The sequence below is a fragment of the Haliotis cracherodii genome, unplaced genomic scaffold (assembly GCF_022045235.1).
Source record: "Haliotis cracherodii isolate W230 unplaced genomic scaffold, xgHalCrac1.p SCAF_18, whole genome shotgun sequence".
Classification (NCBI taxonomy): Eukaryota; Metazoa; Mollusca; class Gastropoda; order Lepetellida; family Haliotidae; genus Haliotis; species Haliotis cracherodii.
In genome coordinates, this window is record NW_027266273.1 from 24398000 (window position 1) to 24421434 (window position 23435).

The following is a 23435-nucleotide window of genomic DNA, read 5'->3' on the forward strand; positions in this document are numbered from 1 at the left end:
TCTAACCCGGATCTTCACGGGTCTTAGTTGCTGTGAGATAATTGAAATACGGCATGGCCGACTTTATTTAGAAAATGATTTTGTCCTGTTCACGTATTGTCCAGCGAAATGGGTGAATAACTACACCCAGGGACATAACACGTCACATGCCATCCCTGATATCTGGACAGACCCGTGAAGATCCGGGGTAGAATAGGCCTTCAGCAACGCATGCTTGCTGTCATAGGCGACTAACGGGATCGGGTGGTCAGGCTCGCTGACTTGGTTGATGCATGTCGTCGATCCCAATTGCGTAGATCGATGCTCATGATATTAATCACTGGATTGTCTGGTCCAGAGTCGATTATTTACAGATCGCCGTTATAGAGCTGGAATAGTGCTGAGTGCGGCGTTAACAACAATGTCTCTCTCTCTCTCTCTCTCTCTCTCTCTCTCTCTCTGATATCTGGACAGTGAACGGTAAGGGGTTAAATACCTTGTTTACCGATCAGCAGCAAACTTACACTGTTCACTAAACATGGTCAAATAGAAAATCTGTACCTGAAAGAACCTAGCGCTGAACCAGGAAACAACCAACAAGTACCATACAATCAACAAATGTATAACAAAATTAACAAAGTTTGTAAAGCAATACAAACTACTGCACAGCAATTGTAATGGCAGTACACAATAGAGTCCTAGTAAAATATTCAATGACAGTATATAATATAATGAAAGTGGTGAGTATCAAATACACAAATACAGTGGTGATAGCAAAAGTCAGTAAAAATATTTATTCACCCAGCAACGACAGTGGTCAAGCTTCCGAGATGGGCTTGGCAGGAATTATTAGAGATCCTCACATGAAAGCTGTTTCCAAAGCGATGAAATGCGTGAGAGATACGAAAACACGCTATTTTCCCCTTTCATGGTCTAACCAGCTACTAGAAAGTTCCACATACTTCCCTCATAACACAGAACATTACAGAAATTTCCATAACGTACTGTCATCGTCCGCGGTTTAAAGGGACGGAAGTTTTCATGCCAAGCTCCTCACAGCGATAGCCCGTTTGCGAAGCTCTCTATACTATCGCTGCCGCCAGTCAAAGCTGCCCACTATGAAAGGTGACCACAACCATGCTTGGAGTTGAACTCGCAGGTGAATGACCATTATGTATACAAACAAGTGATTACTGCTGTGACGCCGAATACTCAAGCTTCATTATTTTCTTTGTTTGTCAATTTGAATTTCTATTTCATTCCAACTATCATGTAATTGATATAGTTAAGTATTTACTCTGTATCTTTTTCAGTTCATTGAATCGAAAATCGATGCGCAAACTGTTTGATTCCTCGACATTCCATTGTAATAAAAGTAGTCCGCCTTAGTGGGCGTGGCTGTTTTTTTTTACATTCATTCGGAAATGAATGCAACAACACGTGACCAACTCAGCTAATCAGAAATCAGGGGGCACGGGTGGCCCAGTCGTCTAAGGCACCGCGATTCGCTGTGCAGAGTTGCGTCCCTTGGGCACACCAGAAACCTATGATTGTGGGTTCGAATCCCGGTTCGCCCCAATTATGTTTCTAGATTTGTCAGCACCATACCAGTGCTCGTGGGTTTCACCGAAGTGGTAAACGTCTGAGACCTGCATGACTTCGGGCTTTCCTCCCACATTAAGCTGACACGCCGTGATATATTTGGAATAATGTTAAAAGCGGCGTTAAACCCAACTCACTCACTCATTAATCAGAAATCAGGAATTACAATGAATACGATAATTTTAGGGCTAAGATCGTTTCGAAAATCTAGGCCCTGGATCCCCCAAACTGGATGAAAAGGAGCTCAGAAGCCAGGTTGACATCCGAATCAGATCGAGCCATTGGGTGAGTGATCCTTGGTAGGTCTTCAAACCTTTTTCTGACAATTGCTAGTCAGGAGTTAGGTGAACTACTTTCTGGGGAAAGTTAAAAAAAAGTTAATCAAAAGTGTTAAATCATTCGCGGAACAGCTGTTTAACCTAGCTGAAGAACCTTTTGCAGGAGTAGGGCATAATGGCCATGGACAAGCCATTAAACGTCAGTTAGTTCTATGTAAAACTGAAGGTAATATGAGAGATCCCTCCAAACCTTGCCACAGCCGTAACCTGTGAAATGCATGAACGCAACTTAAGAACAAGGTCCAATTTAAGAATAGGGAAACCTAAAGCAAATAGACATGTGCCAAATTCGTTTAGAACAGAGCAACCAATGGAGGTAGACCATGCCCGTTCTCAGACATGTTACGATTGTAACACATGGATAGGAATTGCAGAACCCATATAGACCCAGTATAAATGCAATTCAGACTGAAAGGGGCGGTGCCAACATTCAGTTGTGCTGGATATGCAGGCAACCAGGACATTTCAAGCGAAATCGTCCAAACAGGAGACAACACACAAAATACGCTAAAGAGTGAGTGAGTTTATATATCCATGTGTTTTGAAATGCTATTATCCTTGTTTAATAAAATCTTATTATCTGGTACTTATCCAGAGGAGTGGACTTTCTTTCTTTGCATAAAAGGGTAATGTAAATGACCCTAGCAATTACAGACCTATTACTCTTTTAGAAATATCTGGCAAAATCTTTTCTAAAATATATGTACTAGACTCACCAACTGGGCAACTGATGGAAATGTTATTATCCCTGAACAAGCAGGATTTAGAAAGGGGTTTCAAACTGTGGATAATATATTTATACTTCGAACTATTATTGATAAATATCTAAGATTACATAAAGGTAGACTATACTGTGCCTTTATTGATTTGAAAGCAGCCTTTGACTCTGTGTGACATAGTGCCCTGATGTACAAATTTTGGACTGGTAATATTAAAGGTTCTGTTGTTAGATTACTTAAAAATATGTATGAAAATGTGAAATGATGCGTGTCTCTGAATTCTGGATTTACTAAATTCTTTGACTGTTCATTTGGAGTTAGACAGGGTTGCCAGTTGTCACCATTTTTATTTTCATTCTTTATCAATGACATTGTAGATTTTTTGCAACAAGATAAGCAATGGTGTATTAGTATAGGTACTCTACAGTTATTTATGCTGCTTTTTGCAGATGACATTGTAGTAATAGATAGTACAGTTATTGGTCTTCAAAGGAGATTAAATAAACTTTCCCAATATTGTGATAAATGGCAGCTGCAAATAAATAATGTCAAGAGCAAGGTAATTGTCTTTCGCAAAGGCAGTCGATTAAAGAAATATGAATTATTTTCTCTAAATACATGTCCGCTTGAAATTGTTTCAGTGTATAACTATTTAGGTGTACATCTTTCAAGCTCTGGTTCATGGTTTAATACACAGAAAACTCTAACACTCAAGGCCAATAAAGTTTTTCAGTCACTAAAAACAAGCATCATCGATTTTCAGAAGTTACTTTTACATGTTTTGACTCATTGATTTGATGTCAAGCTTCTACAAATCGTGTTATATGGCAGTCTGGGGGGTTCATCCTTCACCTGATATTAATACATTCTATGACAATTTCTATAAACAGCTTTTACATTTAAGACGGAGTACACCTAATATGGTTGCAAGGGGGGAGATAGGTCGTTATTCACTTAAAGTAAATCAATACATGAAAATTATTAAATATTGGACTAGATTGTTATTTCAAACTGATAATCCTATTTTGAAAAATGTCTATGAATATCAAGTGTCCTTGGCGGATAAAGGTATTGAATGTTGGGCTTTTCATGTAAAACAATTATTATCATCGTATGGTTTTGGTTCTGTCTGGTGTAATGAAGATGTTCCAAATGTAAATAATGTAGATACAGATCAGCAAACTTGGTTAAGTAAATTAAAAACATTTTCCAAACTTACAATGTATTCACAAATTAAACCATGCATTGTATTAGAAAGATATTTAACATCAATACCTCTTAGAGTATATCACTTTGCTCTTAGTTCTTTCCTTTGTTCTAGCCATAACCTAATGCTTGAAGAAGGAAGAAAAATTGGTCTTTCTAGAGATGAACGCTTACGTCCATTTTGTGTAGTCCGTGTAATTGAAACTGAGTATCATTTCTGCATTTAATGTCAATTTTACTCAGATCTGAGAAATAGTCTTATACCTAAGTATTACCATTCACAACCTTCATTTGAGAAATGTTGCACTCTTATGTCTTGCCAAAATGAACATGTGATTAATAAATTAGCTAAATATATTTTTCTTTCTTTTAAGAAACGACAACAGTTTTTTAAATGTATGCAATAATTCAATTGTTTCACTATGTATATCACTTATATTATCTGGCGCCTGCTATTGTTGTAATCCACTGTATCAATATTGTATAATGGGCCGGTGGCCTCTTTACTGAAATAAACTCACTCACAAAATACGCTAAAAGACAAGATTTAAACTGATTAAACCGCCTTTCTCAGGTCGAAGCCGCTGAGAATGAGAAACGTAAGCCAACCTACACAATTAATTTAGCAGGTTGACCACATTTATGTGCAGTTAAAATAGGTAAACAAAGAACGACCTTTCGGTCGTGCGTAGCCGGGTTTAACAGACAATAACCAAGAAAATGATACGTATCATTTCACCTTGTTAATAGTAATGCCCTTGAGGTTGACGGTTGGGTGGACATTGCTTTTAAAATACTGTAAAACAGGAATTTAATGCGACACGCTTGTAAAGGACACTGATGGGATCATTCGTGGCTGGCGCAAATCTGGGCTGCTTGACAGGATGTGAACTGACCTTTACTCAACTTCACTTTGTGTAGGTGACTTTGTTATTTTGTTTATTTATCTATTACCTTTGTGACTGTTTGTTGTCACTGGCTGCTATCAACTTGTAATGATCTGATATAATTGTTTTTGAAGTAATACAAGTAAATAATACTGAATTGATTTATTTCGTTTGTTGATTGTTTCCTCATTTTGATGGTACAAAATTACTGCGCATAAAATGAATACCACCTTCCGTCACTCGCATTTTTCACATTGATATTCTGCTCGCATTAATTTCCTGTTTTACAGTAGTTCACTACAGACAATACATGGTGATATACTTTACTACAGACACTACATGGTGATATACTGCACTACAGACACTACATGGTGATATGCTGCACTACAGACACTACATGGTGATATACTTTACTACAGACACTACATGGTGATATACTGCACTATATCTTCGATCCCCGGGAGCATCATACCAAAAGACGTTAAAAGATGGTACTTGTTGTTACCTTGTATGGCGTTCGGCATTAAGGGGCATTAAGTAGTCATTTGACCCACATGTTAAGACTAAAGAGTTGAAAGAGCAAGGGACATTTGGTTATTTCAAATATGGTAAACTATTTGTGAAAGATCAAATACTCCGAAATGGGAATGATAATCCCAGTTACATCAATACCTCTTGACATCCCTCTGATAGTATCAGAAATACTAATAGTGATACCTCCGAAAGAAGGCCTTCTCGTAGCAGAGACAAAAGACGTGGGAAATAGAGGTGTGGCCTCATCCAGATCACTGTTACTATAATATAAATTGCCAATGCAAGAGGATAACCAGCTTAGATTTTCTGCCGAAACAGATTCCACTTGGCGTAAAGGGCAAATCGATGCGGAAATTTTATGTATGGGCCACTGAAAATCAGTGATGACACCAGGTGTTCGCGAAAACGGTAAGCATGTCCTGCCCTAAAAGTTAGCACCAGCCATTCACACAATTTGCATAAAACAACACTTTCTTCTGTTTTGGAACGAATGTGGTCTCATTACTAAAATAGAAGACAGTAACTTTATGTGTTATTTAAGGCAATATGACAATAGGATTATAAATGTTTTACAATTAAAGCACCCCGAATACATTCACATGGCATACACTCCGGGGAATTACCCTTCTAATACAGAACTCTCTCTCTCTAAATATGTGCACAGAGGATGTGTGGATGCAGTGTTCGTACTTATTGCCAAGTCCGTATTTAATGTAGAGAAGGGTGTGCTAGTGGTTTGTACATACATAAACCCAGAAAGATCAACAAGATAATAGGACAAAGTGGGGAATTACTCATCTACTAGATTCATTATTAGATACAGTCCAAAGTATTTGGGTTGTCTATATTCTAATTGGACTCGTGAAGATCCGGGGTAGAATAGGTCTTCAGGAACCCATACTTACCGTAAAAGGCGACTATGCTTGTCGTAAGAGGCGACTAACGGGATCGGGTGGTCAGGCTCGCTGACATGGTTGATGCATATCATCGTACCCAATATTGTCATAGATCTATGCATTAAATGGAATTATATAAGGACATTTGTTTTTGCAAATGGCGAAATGAGGCATTTGTTTATAATGTAAATATTGATAAGATTAAGGGTTCCAGTGGAACAAGGTAACCGATATGGAACGGATATTCCTCGTCTCTTGTTTTTACGTCTTTTGGTCAGATTCCTTTATGTTTTTCTTTCTATCGTAGCCTATTCTCGAAACTATCGTAGCCCTAAGATATCGTAAGATTGTTGTAAATCTAACATAACCCCATACCTGTAGTAAGTTTATTTTATCTTCATCCTAGATTGAGGCATACATTGCCAGAGATATCTTTCAAACAAATAACATGCTTTATGTTCAAACTTTGATATTTCATTTTGCTACTGTGTGATTCAAATTGACACTTCGAAAACACGAAGACAGCATCAAAGATTTCACGTCAGAAATGTTCTAAATCGCGTCAGCGATCCACATGACTATGGAGTCGAACATATTTGTATCCGAGACCATGCTGAAGAAATATGAACCAACATACCTTTTTGATAATTTGAGGAGGAAAACATGGAAGGTGTCTGGAGGCTATAGTAATGACCGTGACATTATTTATAACTCAGGGGCAGCTAATCTTAGATCATATTCGCCCGGCCAAGCTCCTTCCCAGCGCGTGACACCTTCGATACACTCTCAGTAATAGTATAGAGAGCTCCGCGAAGGGGCAATCGCTGCGAGGAGCTTGTCACCCGGAGAGACCAAGCTCAATGTTACTGTTTTCATTCAAAAGCGCAGAGTTCCGCCGTTAGATTTTCTGGATCGCATTTGTGTCCATGCTTTAGTCTTTACTTTCGCATTTTATAAAAGTATATCAATCTCCAGATATTTTGCTTAAACACAACACCTAGGTTATCTATATTGTAGAAAGACAAATATTTGATAACAAGTGTTTAAATATTGTCTGTTGAACAATTGCATTCTTTATAACAGGTGATTAACGCCATAGATGTATTCCATGAAATTTAGCAAATTATACAAATTTTGACAGCAAGAGTTAAGCACAGATTTTCAAAGATTATGTAATTGTATTATGGATTTTGTATTTTTATTGGTATTCTGTTTAAAACGATGGAGCTGATGTCATCTTGACCCGTGGCTCAGGCTGTGTGTGTCATTAAATATAGCTGTTTGCAGTTTATGGATATTAATTATTTTTAATTATTTAGACTGTATTCTGGTCGATTTGAGTATGTTTGTTGTGTTTTATTGTTGAATGTGTCAATATCTGTGTCGTGTTTTTTGTATGTGTCTGTTTGATTGCATAGTTTTGTAAGTAGCTGTCATTTTTCTTTTTTTTTTAATTGAAACGTATTTGCTGAGTGGTGCCTAAAGATTTATCAGTAGCTGGTATGGGTTTAGAACATATATTTAATGATTTTTATATTTGGGGCAGTGGTCACTGCCCCGGATGTCGTTGTGAACGTCCAAGCTTCTTCTTTTGGTTTTGTTTGTTTGTTTGTTTGTTTGTTGTTTAACGCCGCACTCCAGCTATATGACGGCGGTCGGTAAATAATCGAGTCTGGACCAGACAATCCAGTGATCGATATCATGATCATCGACCCACGCAATTGGGATCGATGACATGCATCAACCAAGTCAGCGAGCCTGAACACCCGATCCCGTTTAAGCATAGTTGCCTTTTACGGCAAGCATGGGTTGCTGAAAATACCTATTCTACCCCGGAATCTTCACGGTCAAGAGAATTGTTCGGATTACTGTAATATCCACTACTGTTGGGTTTTGAAGATGGGCTGGATAACGTGGTGATTGGTTATCATTAAGCGTTATCGAATTGTTGCTGGCAAGCCAGTTTTTCAGTAGTCTTCCCTACTTATCAGTATAACCTTTGGTGCCCCATAATGGGCGCATCGGGGTCTCCGAAGAAAATAGTGTTTTGGGTAGTATATTTTGTTAATGTAACTAAGTCGTCTGTAGTAAAGGGTTTGAATCTAGAATGCTACATGTTGATTATACATAATTCAGTTTTTATTGGGGCGAGGTCTATCTTTTCGATATAATAATAGCCTAGAATTTTTCGAATGCATTTTAAGGGGATATTCGGGTTTCTTGCAAAGCTGTTATGTGAGGTTAAATTTTGTTGGGGGCGATGATCGCCTTAAGTATATGCCCGTCAGGTACATGTTTATTTGTTTTCTTTGCATTACAACAATATACTGAACAGCATTGAAAACGCACCACCATGAAAATGGATGTATTTTTATCCGGGCTTAAGTCATATGAAAATATATAAGTGAATGAGTAATATACGACGTTCTGGACGAAGCATGAAGAACAGCTCGTCAAAACACATTCCTAATGTTTTTGTGAGCTAAATCGCCAAAACGCAACAAATTGGAAAACGTGTTTTGTTTCACTGGAAGCATGCAGAATAGGGCTATAAACGACAGACTTTTAAAAGCCACATCACTTGTTGCTGCAGATGTAAAGGGTACTGATACAAGAAATGCCAAGATTAACAGAAGAGGAACGTGAACGTGCCTTGGGCATGCTTCAAGTTCGTGCGTCAAGTAGAGTCGTTGCACAACGGTTTCAATGCCAACATTCAACAGTCCTCGAGCTACTAAGCAGATACCAGCAGACAAGAACCACCAGAGATCGACCACGTCCGGGTCAACGTCGTGTAACTACACCATGTAAGGATCGCCATATTGTTCGTCGGCATCTTCGTGATCGTACACTTCCGGCTACCAGGACTGCAGCAACCGTACAAGGCCGACAGAATTGATCAGTGCTGACACCGTATGTCGACGTCACCGCTCAGCAGGGCTACGTGCTCGACGTCCATATGTTGGACCCATACTCACTGATCGACATCGAAATGAACGTCTGCGTTGGGCCAAAAGGCATCGTCATTAGAGATTGCGGCAGTGGCATGGTGTGCTGTTCTCTGATGAGTCCCGTTTTCATTTACGGAATGCTGACGGTCGACTGCGAGTGTGGCGTCTACGTGGAGAACGTTACCAAAATGACTGCGTTGTACAGACAGATCGATGGGGGGGAGGGAGTGTCATGGTTTGGGGCGGCATCAGTCATAACCATCGAACAGAGCTCCATGTTTGTCGTGGAAGAGTTAATGCCCTTTACTACAGGAATAACATATTGGCAAATCACGTCATCCCATTCTTTCATCAGCACCAGGATATGCACACCTTCCAGCAAGATAATGCAAGAGCGCACACAGCACGTGTTTCAACACAGTACAATAATGTGCCTCTGCTTCCATGGCCAGCCCTGTCACCCGATCTATCGCCAATTGAACATCTATGGGATTACCTGGGTCAATGCCTCTCACGGTTTCCGCAAATACAGAACCTGAGAGAACTTGAAAATACACTACGTCAAGAGTGGAATGCCCCAGAACACTATTCGCAGACTTATTCGATCAATGAGAAGACGTTGCATGGCCTGTGTTGCTGTCAATGGCGGACATACCAGATATTGATTTTTCATTTTAACCCTATGTGTCTTCCTTACACTAATGCCGTTATTTTGATTATTGTGTGGTATTCCTGTTTCTTTTGTCGTCTTTCTTAACAATCCGTCTATGTAGGTTCAAATCAAAATCGGTCATTTCTCAAGTTGTTTTTGTAATATTTCAAGATTTATTGCTGGTGCGTTTTCAATGCTGTTCAGGATACATAAAAGCTCGAGACATTTATAGTGTCAATGGCGTGCTTGTACTTGGCTGTTTAGTATTGGTCCAGTTGTTATAGGCCAAGGGAAACTCTGTATCGACTTAATCCAGGTGGACCGTGTACAATGGTAACTATAGGCAACAGTGTTGACATATGGAGAAAGCCTACAACAGCACAATGGCAACACCGAGACTGCGGGGTCTTCATTGGGATGTTTATCAATTATTCATTTTCGCATTGCCTTGATATCGTTAGGGTTCCCCTCAGTCAGATACCAAGGCAATACGAAAATATATTATTAATCATAATATTGCTGCAGTACGTGCCTTGATATTAGCCCTTGGACCAAAGGCAATACCCATTTAATTTATCCAGCACACGAAGCATCACATATGTCAGCAGTGTATTTATCACAAAATAAAGCAAAATATAACTTTTGAGGCGTTGACTATGTCTGACTGGAGTTCCACTTGCACTGTTGATCCCAGGTTAAGACAATGAATATTAAGATATTCTTTGAACTAGATGCTTCCATGCTGATGATCAGTCGTAACTATTATTTCAGAAATCCACCCAGAACTCCCCATTTCTGGAGCTACATCCATTTGTCCCTATTTTCATATCTTACCACATTTCCCCCCTCAATTTAGTATTACTGCTCTGACACCACAGTTATCCTAAATGTTTTAGCTACATATAAAATGCTAAACGAGCTCCCGTTAGATACCAATGTTATTAAATAAGTGAATAGTTCTGGTATCAAAACTATTCACTCATTTTCATGAAAGTTGTACTACACAGGAGCTCGTTTGTATTTTATTTATTACATTTATCGTTATATACGTAAATTGTATATGATATTATATAGGAGATAAATCGGGTTTTTTTTAACAGTTCGTTGTATCCGTTTGTTCGCTATATCCGTGTTCTACTGTACTTGCTGTTTATAATTTATTTTGAATTTCACAGTCGTTTGTAAATGTAGGCAGACATCTACTCGATCCACAGCATAACCCAATGGAATTTAGCAAAACTATATATACTTCAAACACGTGAAAAGTTTATACGTATTAATTTTATATCATACAATGACCCACATTTAAAATTCAGGGTTCCGTTCCACAAAGTTGTTATATCGCTATGGTAACGACACAACTCTCATAAACATAGACGTACGACTATCGTTGCACTAAGCTCGCCTTGTTAACGTGTGAGCTGGGCTTGGGTGAGCGGCTGGGTAAACGGGGATGGTTATAAGTGGCTGGATATGGGCGGAAATGGGCGGAATTGTAAAGCTGTGTAAGTTATTGTTTGTATTGTTGGCAGTGGTTGAATATGTGATCTAGGTTTTCTGGTATGTTACTATGGGAGCAGTTTGGGTGTGGGTGTCTGTTTTGATTGTAAAGTGTTTCGTTTAGGTTTATTTGGCCCCTTAGCATTCTGTTTATAACTTTTTCTGTTAAAATTGACTTTAACAGTTGGTGACTGGTTTACTAAAGAGGGATTTTTGTCCATATGGATTTACAATTTTGAATATTAATTTTGAAATTTTGAGATAGAATGTTTTTTTCTGATTAGTGATTTGGTTTCGGCTTTGCTGATGGTGAAGTTAATGCATGGGGATGGTTGGGTGGTGGCTAATTTGGCTGCTGTGTCTGCTAATTGGTTTCCTGTGATGCCAGTGTGTGCCCATAGGAGAGTTATGGTTTTGTTTGTTTCTGTGATGTTTGTATGTATATTAATAATGTGGTTTATGATGTCCTGCCTCGATTTGGATATTTTGTTGTGGATCTGGGTTAATAAGCCTAATGAGTCTGAAATTATTAAGAAATTTGTGTCATTAGATAGTTTTTTGTAGTGGTAAGCACATTGAATGGCGAGTAGTTCAGCTGTATTGGTGTGAGTGTAGTTTGTATAGTGAAAGTTAGTAGTGATTGATGAGGGTTGTGTAATCTGTATGCCTAGTCCTGTTATGTTGTTGATTGTTTGGGATGCATCGGTATAGGTGTGGGTGTGGTTTGGCCAATTTTGGTGAATGTAGTTATAGGTTATTGATGTTTTGTCTATTTTTTTGGTGTCTGGGTGGAGTGTGAATGTTTTGTGTAGGGTGAGGTCTGTTTCGTGGGGTGGGAGGCTGTCATTAATGTATATGTTTGATGGGGATGTGTGTTTGATGTTTTGGAGTTTGTGTGTTTTGATGAGTTTGTATAGGTGTGTTAGGTATGGGGCTAGGTTGTGATTGTTTTTGAGTTTTTTCAGGGTGGCAGGTCCAGGGGTATTGTACTTGGCTGTAATCTGTTTGAATATTGGGTTGTGTTGGGCCCCAGCCCAGTAATTTAAGGTGGTTTGATTGCGTCTTAGCTGTATGGAGGTGGTACCTGATATAAGCTGAAGTGTGTTAAGTGCGGTACCGGTTCTAGTACCTAGGGCTGTTTTAAGGGTTTTGTACTGGATGGAGTTTAGTTTTTTGTTTAGTTTTTCTAAGATAGAGTTGAGAACTGGGGCGGCATAGTCTAATTTAGGTTGGATAAGCGATTTATATATATTAAGTAGTGTTTGTTTGTCAGCGCCCCAATCAGAGCCACTGATGGCTCTCATTAGATTGAGATCTTTTTGGCATGATGTGACCAAATTATGAATATGGGGAGCCCATGTTAGTTGTTGGTCAAAAGTGATTCCCAGAAATTTTGCTTACTTTTTGAATAAGATGTTTTGACTGTTTAAAGTGAGTTTGGGTGGACAATTTGGCATGCGTCTGTTTTTGAATAGTAGGACGATGTTTTTTTTGAGTGTTGATTTGGAATCCCCGATGGGCTGCCCAGTGTTCTAGGTGACTAAGTAGGGGTTGAATTCTTTTTTGGATTTGTTTTAACGAGGTTGACGACGTCCAAAGAGAAATGTCATCAGCAAATTTGGCAGTGGTTATATTTTTAGTTATGGGAGGAAAAATGTCGTCAATCATGAAATTAAAGAGAGTTCGTGATATTATACTTCCCTGTGGGGTGCCGTTTTCTAAATGATGTGGATCTGATAGAGTGGTTTTTTTTTGTTTTTACTGTGATGTTTCTGTCTGTTAAGAAGGAATGAATGAAATTTAGAATTCTACCATCTATGGCTTGTTCTTTAAATTTTTGAATTAGGCCGTTGTGCCAAACCATATCAAATGCTTTACTGAAATCTATGAAAATGGCCACAGTGTATTGTTTTGGGGCGAGTGCTGTTTTAACGTCATGTTTCTAAATGTAAAACGTGGTCTAAAGTTTGGCGGTTTGACATAAAGCCACTCTGGTCCTCGTTGAGAAGGTTTTGTGAGGTAATTTGGAATTTTAGTCTATTATTTATGATGGATTCCATTATTTTACAGATGTGGGAGGTTAATGAGATGGGGCGATAGGAATCCGGTTTTCACGGGGGCTTGCCTGGTTTTAGAACCGGTACCACCTGTGCTGTTTTCCATGAGTGGGGGAGGGAGCCGGACGTCCAAATTTGGTTATAAAGTTGAAGGAGTAGTTTTTGAATTTTTGGGGGAAGGTGGTTGAGGATGGTGTAGCTGATGTTGTCGGGACCTGTGGCTGGGGCTGTGTTTTTATTGTTAATTGCTGTTTGGAGTTCATGAATGTTGAATATTTTATTTAGTGGCATGTGTGAGAGGGGTGGTCTGTGTGTGTAGGTGGGGTGATTTTTTTTATTGTGTTTTGCATGTGGGGTGTGTGGTTGGCGGAGCTGCTAGTGGCCGAGAAGTGAGCAGCCATGGCATTAGCCTTTTCTTTATCGGTATTTAGGTTAGGAAAGGTGGGGGCTGAGAAGGATTTAGAAGTACCTTTGATGGCCTTAAGTTTTTCCCAGAGAATTTTGGTATTTTGTTTCCCCATTTTCAAGGTGCTAGCAAAAGTTTCCCAATGTTTTCTGTTGGCTGCTCTTATGAGTTGTTTGGTTGAATTTCTAAGGTTTCTAGCCAGGGGGAGTTTGGATATGTCCCGCTCGGCTTTATTTAGTGCTTTTTTCTCAGTTTTCTAGATTGTTCAATTTCTGGGCTCCACCAAGGAACAGGTGTGTGGTTGGGTGAGATTTTGACTGTGGGGATGCATTGGGTGGCTATTTTATGTATGATGTTTGTGAGGTTTGAGTTGAAAATGTCATTGTATTTTGGATGTGGTGGATGTTTATTTGGTTGCAGAGTGTGTTGAAGGTTTTCCAGTCAGCCTTATTTAAGTTAAATTTGGATTGGTGGGAGATATAGTCTAAAGGGGGATTGTTTGGGGGTGGGGTTTGGGGTGGGTTTGGGATCTGGGTAGGGAATGAGATAGATAGTTTGATGGGCATGTGGTCACTGCCCCAGGTGTCTGAATGTACCTCCCAGCTTAGTTTTGATTGGAGATGGGGGGGTGCTGATGGTTAGATCTACTGCAGTAGGTTGGTTGTCGTTTAAACAAATGAGGTTGTTTGTTTCTGTCCAATCATAAATTAGTTTTCCAAATTTGTCAGTAAAGTTTTTTGTGCCCCACAGTGGATGGTGTGCATTGAAATCACCTTGGAAAATAGTGTTTTGGTCGATATTTTTTTAGTTAGTATTTCTAAATCTTCACCTGTGAATGGTTTTGTTCTTGTATGATATACATTTATAATACTGATTTTGGTATGATTAATGGTGGTTTTGATAGCCAGGCATTCAAGGTTTGGATATCTATTGTTTCATAGTTGAGTTGTTCCTTAATAAATATGCCGAGACCCCCATGGGGTGGTATGTGGTAGTTAGTTGGTCGGGGGGGGGGGGGGGGGGGGGGAGCCAGTGGGGTTGGCGATGTGGATGTCATGTGGGGGGTTGGGCAGTGGGGGGTGGGGGGTGGATAGCAGAGCCATTTTGGGAATGGTTGAGGGATTAGGCCTGCAGGGGGCGTTGGTAGGGGGTTGGGGGGGGGGGAGAAAGAGGGGTGGATGAGGTTAGAATGGGGGAGGGGGGGTAGTGGGGGGACTGGGATGGTGGGGTTGTGGGTGGCGAAGAGTTATTTACGTTTATTTCTTGGGGGGGGGGGGGGGGGGGGGGGGGGGGTCGGAGAGGGAGCTGGACGTGGAGTCAGTTGAGGTGTCTAGGTCAAAGTATTCGGGAATGGAGTTGTAGGTTGGAAGGGTGGCAGGTTTTGGTAGGTGGTCTTTGTGATGTGTTTATTTAGCTTAAGGATGTGTGATTGTTTTATCGGGCAGGTGTTTTGTGTTGCTGTGTGTCCCTCTGTTTTACATTGTGTACTGTATGGGGCCCATGTGCATTCTGCGGCTTCGTGCCTATACGAGCCGCATGCGCATTTCTGCAAATAGGCGGTTGTCTGCAGATGGATGTAGGGTGATTGAAGGAGTGACAGATGGTGCATTGGGTGGAGTTTTTCCTGACGGAATTTACTTTATATGTGAGTGTGCCGAAAATGTGTGTTGGGAGGTTTGTTGTTTTGAATGTAAGAAATACAGTTTGGGTGGTTGTCCTGCCCGGAATGGGTGTGCGGTTGTTGATATTTTTGTAGTGTATAATCTTGGGTTGTGTGTGGATTTTGTTTGCTATGTTGATGTAATCTTGGATGGGGGGGGGGGGGGGGGGGGGGGGGGGTTGTTGTGAGCATGATTTTTTGGTTGATTGTTCTATTTCGGGGGGTGAGTGTGGGGGGGGGGCGTTTGGTTCGTTTGGGGGAGTGGTTTTTGTTTGCAGTTGAGGTTTGTTGAATTGTGTTGGGTTGTGGGGGGTGCTGGATGATGATTTGTGGTTCAATGTGTTGGTGGGAGGGGTTTGATCTGGTATGGTGTTTGGGGTGGGGGTGGGGGTGGGGTGGGATGTTCCTGAGGAGGGGGGGGGGGGGGGGGGGTAATGAGATTTAGGTCTTCCAGGTCTAGGCCAAAGTCAAAAGGGACTGGGTTTGTGCTGTGTGTTGGGGTGAGATCTGGGAAGTGTTTGTTGCTGTTTATGGGGGTAGTGGATAGTGAAGTGGATTGTGGGGATGAGCGTGTGGGTGAATCCATGATCGGTTCGTTAGTGATTTTTTTTTTTTTTTTTTTTTTGGGGGGGGGGGGGGGGGGGGGGAGGGGAGGGGGGTGACAAGAGATATACAATGGCAAGGTTATACAATAAATACACAGTAGTAGAAAAAATGGGGAGTAAATAAACATGCAGTTTGGGGAGGAGGGGATAAAGGTAGAGATACTTAACAGAGAAAAGATTGGCGAGTCGTGGCTAGCGTTCGTTCAGGTGACTGGGCAGTGAGGCGAGACGGTCTCCTAGCCCGGGGAGCAGGGTGGCCGTGAGGCGATCACAGGCGTTTGCTGGTTTGGATGATAGATCCCTTTGTGTTCGAGATCGCTGTAGGTGAATATTGTTCGATTTCCCAGTTGGGGTTTGGGTATTTGAGTGGATCAATGTACAACAAAAAGTGACGACGACCACGACGACTTTGATTAAGCCCAGGGATGTTGAGAGTTTTTAATATTTGTTCGTGAAGCTTGTTCCGCAGTGCATAAACACCCGATTTGGTATTACACAATTTGTAATACAGCTATATGTTTCTCTTCACGGGAAAGTAATAAATCCATTTGTCCTCATCGCCATATCTCATATCACAGATGTGGGTTTAATGGGGCCGTCACACCATGACGTTCTGGTCAGCGTTCTATGACGTTTGAGGAAACGTTGGTAGTCGCCCATGGTCGGGCCAGAGGAGCGTTGTGTGAACGCTAGTGAACGTCGGTGATCGCCGGGAATCGGCGGAGAACGCTGGTCCGGAAAAAAAGTTTTGAACATGCACAAAAGTTCTGACTGAGACCAGCGTTCTTCAACGTTTAATTTTAAACGCTTCTCGTGCGTTAGACACACGCTAGTCATGCGTTAGGCACAGGTTAATCACACGCCAGATGTGTCATCCTCATTCTAGAACACTCAAAAATTGAACGATTGAAATGTTCAGAGAACGTTGACCAGAACGTCATGGTGTGACGGCCCCTTAACACATTGTCCCCTCATTTTAGTATTACTGTTCTGACAACAGTTGTCCCCATTTGTCCTCATTTTATTTTCTCACCACAGATGTGGGTTTACCACATCGTTCCCCTCATTTTAGTATATTTGCTTCTTTTGAAATTCCATCAACTCTAGGCTTTGTGCTTTAATTAATGTTAACCACAGATGGCTTATACCATTGTAGTTTTTCTTTTTTTGTTTCGGGACCAAAACACCTGTAGAGCTGACATCTCGCAGTTAATACAAGGTATGTTATTCAGATAGTTCTGTCTCGGGATAATTGGGATGATTTGTAATTAATTTGGTAACCTAGAATCTAGAAGTATTTGTCCAGGTCCTGTCAATTTCGTAACACATACAACTACACAAATGCAATCAACGGTAGTATGTTAATGTCATTGAACTTGTGCATTGAGTTTTATGTTTTGCAACTCTACACATATTTACAAGAATTTAAATAATATTACTTTTATTGTAATTGATCACCACTCAAAACAGAGACACTTTAACCAGTAGTATCTCTGCTCACACCAGAAGTGAGGGCAAGAAATAGTCTTGTTACCCACATCTTATCTGTTCACATTTACATGTACAGGTTCTAAGAGGAAGGGTGCCAAACGAAGTTGGTCTGAAATGGAAAGGCAGCGGTGATGTGGCATTTTGACAGGCATGTTCATCTTCGCAAGTTACCGGGAAGAATGGAATTGACTTGTGCAAGGAACAAGAAAGTGTCCTTGAAAGGCGGTCCTGGTCAAATATATAAAAAGACTTCATTAGAAACTCGATAACGACTCTAAACTCCAAACAAAGTAATTTATGTTGCAAGATGAAGACCTTGTGAATTTTTCCTCAAGGTTTTTCAAGCAAAGTACATTGTAACATTAAATATCACCCCAGTGATGTTGAAACCATATTTGACAGACGTGATAGCTTGGAACTATCATGATATAACATTTATACTAAGATGTCATGTAATAAATGGATCCACAGCCAGTGCTTTTATAAGTTATCATGGTGTAACATTTATACAAAATTTCATATAATTATAGAATAGAAAGTAATACATATTAATCAAGGTAAAATGTAGATACAAAATATCACTTGTTTCAGTTTAGTTTAATAGATAGATGCTGGCCTAAGGTAACGTGAATTATGACCAGTAAAGTGTGACCAGTGCAAGTGCCTGGTCTTACCCACGCCTTTGATTCAATTGAAAGATCACAACTCCTATCAAAGCTATTATCAAATAAAATCTCACGAAATGTATTAAAAATAACATCATCACTATATGATAATGAAAGTTAAAGCTGACAGGGCCATTTCACAATCCTTTATCTCCAACATCTGTCGCACACGTTATTTAGTACAATACTCAATGATCTTTCACATTAGTATATCACATCTGGTACGAATAATATAACACTTAATAGTTTAAACATGTGTCATTTGTTGTTTACCGACTTTGCCGATTAAAAAGAACTACAAGGGTTACTTGATTGTCTAAGTGTATTTTGTGCAGCAAATAACCTATAGATAAATGGTGACAAAAAAAATGTTGGAGTGTTTGCCGAATCAGGTAAAATAGAAGAAAAGAATATTGAGACCGAGGGTGGTGCGAAAATACTTGTTACGGACGGTTAGATATTATTACCTAGGTATTACATTTGAACTTTAAAATAGTGCTTAACCTGTAACAAAGGTTATATTTGGGATAACACTTTCTCATAGTATACATATTCTCGTACCTTTCTTGTGGCAGCTTGTCAAACTGGACCACCACCAAAACCGAAAGAAAGGTCTTAGTAAAAGCTAACCGGTGACATATCGGATTGTTAAAAAACATATTACTATATACACAGTGTATTTATGAAGGCGATAAATATTTGAACTACTTTGATAAATACAGTTTTTTTTCACTTGGCATTACATTTTGTTAATGTACAATGTGATTTCTGACAAGTACCCCACTTATCATTAAAACACAAACAACCATTACATGTTTTCCTTCGTTTGATTGAAACAATCACCTAACCAATATCATTTTGGGCTTTAAATATCACATGCCTACAATTCAGTTAGACAGTTAGCTGCTCTGATTATTACACATTTCACTCAATTGTATGTCAACAGATTTGAAGTGCTAATGGCAAAGTTTCAGAATCATTATTATCTGATGTGCCTGTTCAGTTTCAGTTTCTGCTGGAGTGACATTATCACAACTAGAAGAACTTAGACTTCGTTATAAACTAAACTAGGCACAACACCTTCTGTCTCTATGTCAAGTGTAGTGCACATATCTCATATCTAAGTGACTAATAAGACCAGAGGGCAAAATGCCATAATGGTAATCACCTCGGTTTGATTGTTTTAGTTGTCTGTATAACCAAAGTGAGATATAGTGAATGAACTTCCATAAATGAAAACCAGGATCCGGTACTCTATTTCAGTAAAGCTTTGAGCCCACATCACTGTTTGCAACCATATTTATCTCAACACATCGATTATAGCTGAAGGTCGTGTAAAGTTGGAAGTGTTCATGTGTGTATAGTGTTGATATACAGTATGAGGGAGCATCCATTTGTTTCGCATTGGAGTGGGGTTTATTTTAGAACAATTTATTTTCCCCATATAATATGCCCAAAAACAATATATATACTGAGCACCTTCAAATAAGATATTCATTTTGACTATTGACAACAATTTGACGTTAGAGTATTTTCCACAAAATATGTGTACATGTACCAGTCACATTTTACATAGCCACAACTATCCTGCTTGTAAGTTTACCCTGCTTGTAAGCTTACCCTGCATGTAAGTTTACCCTGCTTATAAGCTTACCCTGCATGTAAGCTTACCCTGCTTGTAAGCTTACCCTGTATGTAAGTTTACCCTGCTTGTAGGCTTACCCTGCATGTAAGTTTACCCTGCTTGTAAGCCTACTCTGCTTGTAAGCTCACCCTGCTTGTAAGCCACACAGAATCGTGTGTGTCCACACTGGGAGTCAAAAACTGCCTGACATCTCCTGCCAATGGACGAAATAGCCCGGGGCATTGCGGTCCTGGGCTATGGTGGTGATGTTGCTAGGAGATGCTTGAAACACCCTGGCTATGTCTAACCTGTTTTCAGCCGTTTCCAATCGATTGCCTGCCTCTCTCGTATTGTCCGGCTTCCGTCACCATTCAACAAAGTCCAGCAGTCGTCATTGTCCAGCCTCTCTACATTCATTGTTACAGAATTGGTGATCCGTAAATTGTATTTGAGAACTCTCAATGCCCGAATGAAAGGAAATCAAACCCCAGTCTCCAACCTTCACCCTACATCAACTCTATCAGACCATAACCTTCACAACCCCAGCCACAGCATCATCCAGTGGGACAAAATCAAAGCCCCAACAACCAACCTCAAAAACTTCAAGATTAGAAAACTCCAAGAAGCCATCAACAAAAAAGACTACAACCATCAATCAACCGTGATCAAGACTATTACATATTACAAAGGCACCGATCAGTCATAATCCTTTTGTTTATATTACTGGCTTCACCTGTAAAGATGTTTACTTCATATCACCCCTTTTGTGTACATAACAGGCTTCTCCACTCCAGTGTACATAAAGCGACAAAACCCTTTCCATATCCAATAGAAATCTCTTCATAAAGTAGAGTCGACCGTATGAGTACGTCTATATCATAAGCATGTGTTTATGAATCACTTTCAAATAGTGATGACACCAGGTGTTCGCGAAAAGCGTATCCTGACCCACCAGTGGCATCCGTCACAAACACATGTAAAGGCAAGATGACTATTCACATAAAAAACACGGGGACATGTGGTAAAAATCAAAATAGGGAATTTGTCACTGATGCGTCAAATGTCCTCCACATATCTACCATAAAACTTTTTGAAATATTAACTGAGGCCTTGTAAATTGTAATCGTGATCAAACAACCACTGACGCTTTTTGAACCCTTGGCAGAAAGAGCATGCTCGATTGAACCTCAAACGTTGTGAAATTAGACACCACAATATTGCTCGACATAAAGGGAAAGGTGACACTTTGGAAACTGAAGTCATCCTCTTGTCATCAGTCGTGGAGAGTGTTGTGTCCTTCCGACTTAATGCATAGATCTAAATATGATACAGGTGTGCACGAGGATGTCTCACTGGTCCCCTTTATCTCTAGTTCAGGCCTGTCAATCAGTGGAAGGGAATTTGCTATTGTTGTCATTGAACGATATCGGATCATCGATATACCTGAAGCTTAAGCTAAAACTTATTAAGTTAAACCCAGGTTCACCACCTCCCAATCTACTCAGTTGTATAAACACTGCCTCGTATCTGTATATATGCTTCTCAAACATACTCTGTATTTATATATTCGTTTAAGGTCGTGGATGGAAATTTATAAATTACTTGCGAAATAGTTTTAGAAATAACGTAGCACTGTTGAATATATTGACAGCCTTTGTTCTAGTGTGTATAATAGGTGACAACAAAATCAATTTACGCATAAAAGGCGTTACGTCAAGTTTACCGTAACTGTTATTAGTACAATCATCCAAGTCAGATATAAAAAAGCCGGTTCTTAGAATGAATAACGTCATATCTTATCTTTACTTAATATCCCAACTAAGCGTTACAGCATTCAAAGCCTCGGTAAAGCTTTCAAAAAGTTATATTGTGTGAACATTTCCAAATTTGGCGCATCAGTCAAACAATGTCCTATGTATTTCTTTATTTTAACCATATATTACCGTGGGTTTTTTCAGATCAACACCTGGTATCATCTCTGTCTCACAGTGATTAATAGACTCATCCTTATATTGTCGGAATCTTTGATATGAGTAGATATTTCTTATGATTATGAAAATGTTTTTTGTTGCCTTCATTTGTCTCTATATTGTCAGGTGGCAATTTGGTTTTGTTAAGACTCTGTACAATCTCATTCATGTACAGTCAACTTTAAGGGGCACGGTCTGCATGAATTACAAAGATCGCCATAATACCTGTTGCCACGACAACGGTGTTTGCATATTCTCCAGTTGTAATCCGCATGTGTCTGTGAATAGAAAACCATTAGGTCACCCCAAATGTTGTTATAGTGGATTATATTATTTGGGACCATGGTTTCCAGGACAACCAATCACTTAGAAGGCTGACACTCCAAGCTGAAGAAATCAGGCCCAAGTTATCCAAACATCTTAAAATTTATTGACATTATGAAGAATGAACAATCACGTTTAGAGACATTATTGATGCAAATTCATGCCGGAGGACGACTGCCACCAAAGAGAAGGAAATATCTCCAAATTGACGACAACATCCTGATAGAGAAGGACAACTTGTTGACTGGCAGACTGACGCCAATTGAATATGCTGACGCTGTGGCTGAATATGTTGGATTGTCAACTGAATATTTCTGCTGTAAAATGAATTTGAAATGTATATTTATTTATGCAATACATAATCTTCCAATATGAAATATATGAAATTTTATGAAATATATGCTTTTGTAAAGTGAATGTACTGTTGAAATGTATATGAAATTTTATGAATCTGACAGATAGTAATTTTCTCTATATTGACCTGCAACAGACTATATTGTTACCCACTTAACCACGGCTGACTACACCTGTACCCTATAACAATAGGTGAGGGCACAGTGAGGTGTTCCCTATATATCGTGTCAAGATTTACAATATTTGCACTCCTACATGGGAACAAGTTAGAGGCTTAAATTACCGATAAGATAGGTGTGGCTGAAGTGGGAAAGACATGTTTACGCGTTGCTATTTTGATTCCTTACTCACACATACTGTCACGATTTATGATTCAATATAACCAGTGCGTGGTGTTATTGACCCGATTTGCACATTGTGTAAAACAAATTCAATTGAAGATGAGTTTCACTTTCTCCTGGTATGTCAAGCTTACAAACAGTTACGTGATAAATAGTTGCCATCTTTCTACTCTGCACACCCGAATGTCCATAAGTTTGTAGATCTTTTAACTTCATCTAATGATACTATGTTATGTAACCTGTAAACATACGTAGTCTCTGACTGTGGTGCACTTGCCACTGCAAGATCTGTTCACACACCTCCAGTACACTTTATCATTCTCCGTCCTGTTCTTAGCATACGTGTAGCCGTCTTGGAGAACGTGTGGGGCACCTTTCTGGCACAAGACATACTCAACTTTCGTAAGTCCGGCCATAGCTTAATTGGACGGGGTTGAAGCTGTTGTTGTTGTTGCATTAAGTGTTTAGGAGGTCGCCTTCTGCCTAGGCAATTTCGGCTGACCTGTCCCTCTTTGGGACTCCTGTGTGTGAGTAGGGTACACATATCTATTGTGAGTTTGGTGTTCACATAATTTCTGTTTTTGTATTGATATGATTTCTATTTTCTTATATTGATATGATTTCATTTCTATTCTTGGCTGCTCTGTTTATATACGTTCGAGTAGCTGTCCATG

At 39.7% G+C, this 23435-nt stretch overlaps 1 protein-coding gene across 3 annotated transcripts in view; it reads right to left on the reverse strand.

Moving 5' to 3' along the window:
* Positions 1-23435, reverse strand: part of LOC139465431 (uncharacterized) — a 71389-nt gene that overhangs the window by 21314 nt on the left and 26640 nt on the right. The gene's annotated exons all lie outside the window — the stretch shown is intronic.